Source organism: Mizuhopecten yessoensis, unplaced genomic scaffold (assembly GCF_002113885.1).
Source record: "Mizuhopecten yessoensis strain PY_sf001 unplaced genomic scaffold, ASM211388v2 scaffold10097, whole genome shotgun sequence".
NCBI classification, from domain to species: Eukaryota; Metazoa; Mollusca; class Bivalvia; order Pectinida; family Pectinidae; genus Mizuhopecten; species Mizuhopecten yessoensis.
Window position 1 is genome coordinate 151,345 of NW_018408377.1, and position 5,561 is coordinate 156,905.

Consider the following 5,561-nt stretch of genomic DNA (forward strand, 5'->3'; position numbering starts at 1 on the left):
GTGGTGTATACAGTAGTGTAAATGTATAAATTAGGATGTTATACAGCAGTGTGGTGTATACAGTAGTGTAAATGTATAAATTAGGATGTTATACAGTAGTGTAAATGTATGAATTAGGATGTTATACAATAGTATAAATGTATAAATTAGGATGTAATACGGTAGTGTTAATGTATAAATTAGGATGTTATACAGTAGTGTAAATGTATAAATTAGGATGTTAAACAGCAGCAGCGTAAATGTATAAATTAGGATGTTATACAGTAGTGTAAATGTATAAATTAGGATGTTATTCAGTATCGTAAATGTATAAATTAGGATGTTATACAGTTGTGTAAATGTATAAATTAGGATGTTATACAGTAGTGTTAATGTATAAATTAGGATGTCATACAGAAGTGTGGTGTATACAGTAGTGTAAATGTATAAATTAGGATGTTATACAGCAGTGTGGTGTATACAGTAGTGTAAATGTATAAATTAGGATGTTATACAGTAGTGTAAATGTATAAATTAGGATGTTTTACAATAGTGTAAATGTATAAATTAGGATGTTATACAGAAGGGTGGTGTATACAGTAGTGTAAATGTATAAATTAGGATGTTATACAGTAGTGTTAATGTATAAATTAGGATGTCATACAGAAGTGTGGTGTATACAGTAGTGTAAATGTATAAATTAGGATGTTATATAGTAGTGTAAATGTATAAATTATGATGTTATACAGTAGTGTAAATGTATAAATTAGGATGTTATACAGTATTGTTAATGTATAAATTAGGATGTTATACAGCAGTGTAAATGTATAAATAAGGATGTTATACAGAAGTGTAAATGTATAAATTAGGATGTTTTACAGTAGTGTAAATGTATAAATTAGGATGTTTTACATTAGTGTAAATGTATAAATTAGAATGTTATACAGTAGTGTAAATGTATAAATTAGGATGTTATACAGCAGTGTGGTGTATACAGTAGTGTAAATGTATAAATTAGGATGTTTTACCTTAGTGTAAATGTATAAATTAGAATGTTATACATTAGTGTAAATGTATAAATTAGGATGTTATACAGAAGTGTAAATGTATAAATTAGGATGTTATTCAGTAGCGTAAATGTATAAATTAGGATGTTATACAGCAGTGTAAATGTATAAATAAGGATGTTTTACAGTAGTGTTAATGTATAAATTAGGATTTATACATTAGTGTAAATGTATAAATTAGGATGTTATACAGTAGTGTAAATGTATAAATTAGGATGTTATACAGCAGTGTAAATGTATAAATGAGGATGTTATACAGTAGTGTAAATGTATAAATTAGAATGTTATACAGTAGTGTAAATGTATAAATTATGATGTTTTACAGTAGTGTAAATGTATAAATTAGGATGTTATACAGAAGTGTAAATGTATAAATTAGGATGTTTTACAGTAGTGCAAATGTATAAATTAGGATGTTTTACATTAGTGTAAATGTATAAATTAGAATGTTATACAGTAGTGTAAATGTATAAATTAGGATGTTATACAGTAGTGTAAATGTATAAATTAAGATGTTATACAGTAGTGTAAATGTATAAATTAGGATGTTATACAGAAGTGTAAATGTATAAATTAGGATGTTATACAGAAGTGTAAATGTATAAATTAGGATGTTATTCAGTAGCGTAAATGTATAAATTAGGATGTTATACAGCAGTGTAAATGTATAAATAAGGATGTTTTACAGTAATGTTAATGTATAAATTAGGATGAATAGTTACAGTTTTGCTGAATGATACTGATATTATTATTCATAGATAAAAACGAATGCTCACCTAAATAGTATTCATATCAAGTTCCAACCAAGTGAAGTCACGACTGGTCTTCAAATGGCGGCGGTCATGTGACTTCATTCCTGTGAATCTAGTGTCGGTAAACTGTCTGCGACCTGTAACGGATCTGCTATCTAGCAACATCTGTATGTATCACTGTTTACGTAATAGGGGATTTATACGTGAAGTGTATCTGAGATAATAGTTCAGTGTAATCAAACAAGACTCTCGATCGGATTTATTATAGTATTACAGATATATTTGTGTCTGCCGCCTCGCTGAGTAAAATCTGTTTACCTGTATGAGATATTGCCCCAGAACCTATAACAACGAGTGTTGGATTGCTGGTGTTATGAGGGAAGCCACTCATGTAGAGTGATCGCCTGTTGTAAAAATCCGACATGTTTATTCAATATTTGTTTAATTAATCTTGTGGACTATTCTCTGTCTTACACTGAGCGACTAACTCATATTTTGTAACATGATTCTGCGCGTGAACCTAATTGTTATAATTGTCTTTGCTCTCGATACAGCAGCATTATCGATCATTTATAAACACAAACTGTAACTTTTTTATTCTTATCCCTACAGTTCAGTGCACATTTTTGCTTTATAACTACATTGAAGGCAGGTTCTCGTACGGGATATCTTTGATGTGACGTTAATGAACGTATTTCATTAAGGCAGGTTCTCATACGGGATATCTTTCATGTGACGTTAATGAACGTATTTCATTAAGGCAGGTTCTCATACGGGATATCTTTGATGTGACGTTAATGAACGTATTTCATGCATTTATGCTACTTTTAAAAAGTTCTTTTAAAATAATTTTATCACAATTATCAAATAAAAAAAAAAAATCTGAATATTCAAACACCACGATGTTTTATCTGCATTTTCATCTCAGAATAGTTTTCCGTTACTTGATTTAACACAATATGATCTTATTGTGGGTCTTATAATCCTCCGCAGACTGTCTTCATTGAAGTTATTACGACTGCCTAGCATGAAACGTAATTTTCACTTTTAAACAGACTGATTTTAATCAAAAAGGAATGTCCATTGAAAAAGGAATGTCCATTGAAAAATGGAATGGCGTAATAACAGATACCAAAAAATACTATGCACTTTATTTGTTTAGAGCTTTGTATTATAGCAACATCTAAGTAAAGACAGATGAAGGAAAACATGGATAAATGTCCAAAATATTCCAATACAGACGCGTACGGCAGATCGATTTTGGTAAATTATCCCTATGCAGATGACATCTAGTTGTATGATTTAATATCACGTATATTTGATTTGTAAGTGTTTCTAAGGTGCTTTGAAAAACAACGAACCAGGCCTGATCCAGTGCGGGAGGGTTCAAGGGGTTAGGGACAAGGAGCCGGGGCAGGTTGGCCCCCGGGATAACTCCGACCAATCCAGATATTTTAGGTCTTCAGCAAATATCTATAATTTTGAGGGTCTTAGCAATATACATAAACGCTTAATATTGACTTTCGTATAGCTTTGATTTACGATTTTTTAATGTATCAATTTGGGTCAGGTTCGTCCATTCATTCATTATCAAGTGAAATATTTAATTTAAAGATACTTCATCAAATTGTATAAACAGTGGAAAAGTATAAGTAAATCCAATATCTGGTAAAATATTCCATTTACAGATATTTTATCATTTTAATTATAAACTGGAGCTATTGAACACAGTTTCTTTCTCTGATGCATGTTAAAAAGAACTGAAGATAAAAGACAAGTATCTGCATTATTCCTGATAAAAGTGAGTTTATCATTATATGTACTACAAAAATGTACATCACTAGTTTTTCATCTTGTTAAAAATTTCATATCTAATGTCAGAGAAAAAATCATAATCAAATATTTCAATTCCTACTCAAGTTGCACTCGATGAATCTACCAAATGTAACCTGTTTCATTTGCCCATGAATTTGACCAGATTAACATTGCCTGTGCGCATGATTTTGCGAAGGGAGAAAACTATTAACATGCTTAAACAGAGATTTCAAATTTGTATTGAAGCAACATAAGAAATTGTGACAAACAACCAAAAATGATAAATCAGCAAAATATCATCAGCTCACGGTTGTAAGCGTTAATGACAAGTCATGTTCTGCCCTAGAAATTCTCCCTCCAGCTACCAATTCTGTCTTGTGCAAGTAACGTACGTAGAATCGGTAGATCCACAGTGGTTCGGTACAATGTCCAAAATACACATATCATGCTATAACTTATATGGGTCACAGCATGCGTAAACCAATCATATACATGTATGTCATATGTGCTGTGACCCATATCAGTATAGCATGTTCATTTCAAACATCTGTAACGAACCCCTGTGGTAGATCCATGTGGTCCCGTCATATATGAAATACAGTCGAACAGCCAAATGTCATGTAAAATAATTAGCCCGTTCAAGCCACGTCTGATTTTCTGTCTAATTCGAGATTCAATTACTGCAGCTTCACATTCCAGAAGATACAGAATCTCGAAATTTAGCGGCTCTCCACTTCGAGCTTGTGAAAATATGACTGCTGTCGACTCGCAGCTGAGCCTGTGCATCGCATCTAGACATTATTCTTCCGCGATGACGCATCAGAAAGTTTGATATCTTCTGAATCTATCAATACAAATTAAATATGACATTTAAAATATGGTTTCGTGTTTTGTTTCGACATGGCTTGCCTGTATTGAACTATCAACGTACACCATCATGCTGTATGATGGTTCTTCAATGACGGACTATATTTTTTAAATTACGTCGATACGTAGACTTGCACAAGCTCCAGAACATGGGACAAATGATCAGAATGGACTTGACAAGTTCCAATTACTGAAAAAAAAGAATTTAAATCACCCCATGAAATCGACCAAAGCAAGATTCAATCCTTAATTAAAAAGTGAGTCTCTTCCTCCACTGCTGAAATCAAGCTTTATTACAAAATATTTACAGAAACTATCTTGCAACTGGCAAAACATTTTGGCATACCTTCCTCTTTCAATTGCGATGGGCAGGATTCCAATGCGAAAAAGCGATAATATGCGTCATGCAATGATTATCAGAATGTTGGATTTTACATTGTCCTCACACTGCATAATGTTTTACTTCCAACGACACTTACCCACGCTTAATAAGCACACTTTACATTTTTAGTCAAAACATAGATTAAGGCATTTTTTGCAAAACATATTACGATCTGATAATCCACACTGCCAGTAAGTCCGCAGAGTTATAAAATCTCTAAAATTTGCAAGATAGTCTATGAGCTATCTGAAGGATATACAGTATTAAAATTGGTTTGGAATTTTCTTTTCCTACCAGGGTATGTACCTCTACATATATGAAAATCACCCCTCAAATGTAACATTTTCACTGGATTACTTCTCCAGTTCTTTCTCTAGCATGACACAAAGCTTTCTGAATTTCACAGATACACAGCAGCTGAACTGTTGTAATAGTCCAAGAAGTTGTGACAACTGCCTTGGATGATGAACATCACTGATGTAGTATGTGTGTACCAAATACAACCAGCCCGTCTTTAAATCATTGGTGTGACAGAATATGGTTTGTCTGTCTCCAACTATTGCCAATTCTAAGATATCGTCCCCATGAAGAAAACAGATTAGACTGGGGGCAGACAACTCCTTTGTGTCGCATTTTCTCAGTATCATATCCTCTGCAACGTCCTAAAATAAAAATATCAACATAAATAAAAACAATAAA

The 5,561-nt window shown here is 32.3% G+C and overlaps 1 protein-coding gene across 1 annotated transcript in view; it reads right to left on the bottom strand.

Moving 5' to 3' along the window:
• Window positions 1-1,899, bottom strand: part of LOC110459523 (maltase-glucoamylase, intestinal-like) — a 40,460-nt gene extending 38,561 nt beyond the window's left edge. Inside the window, exon 1 of the mRNA XM_021511831.1 lies at window positions 1,823-1,899. The gene's annotated coding sequence lies outside the window, so the exon portion shown is untranslated. The remainder of the gene's footprint in view (window positions 1-1,822) is intronic.
• Window positions 1,900-5,561: the final 3,662 nt, after the last annotated feature.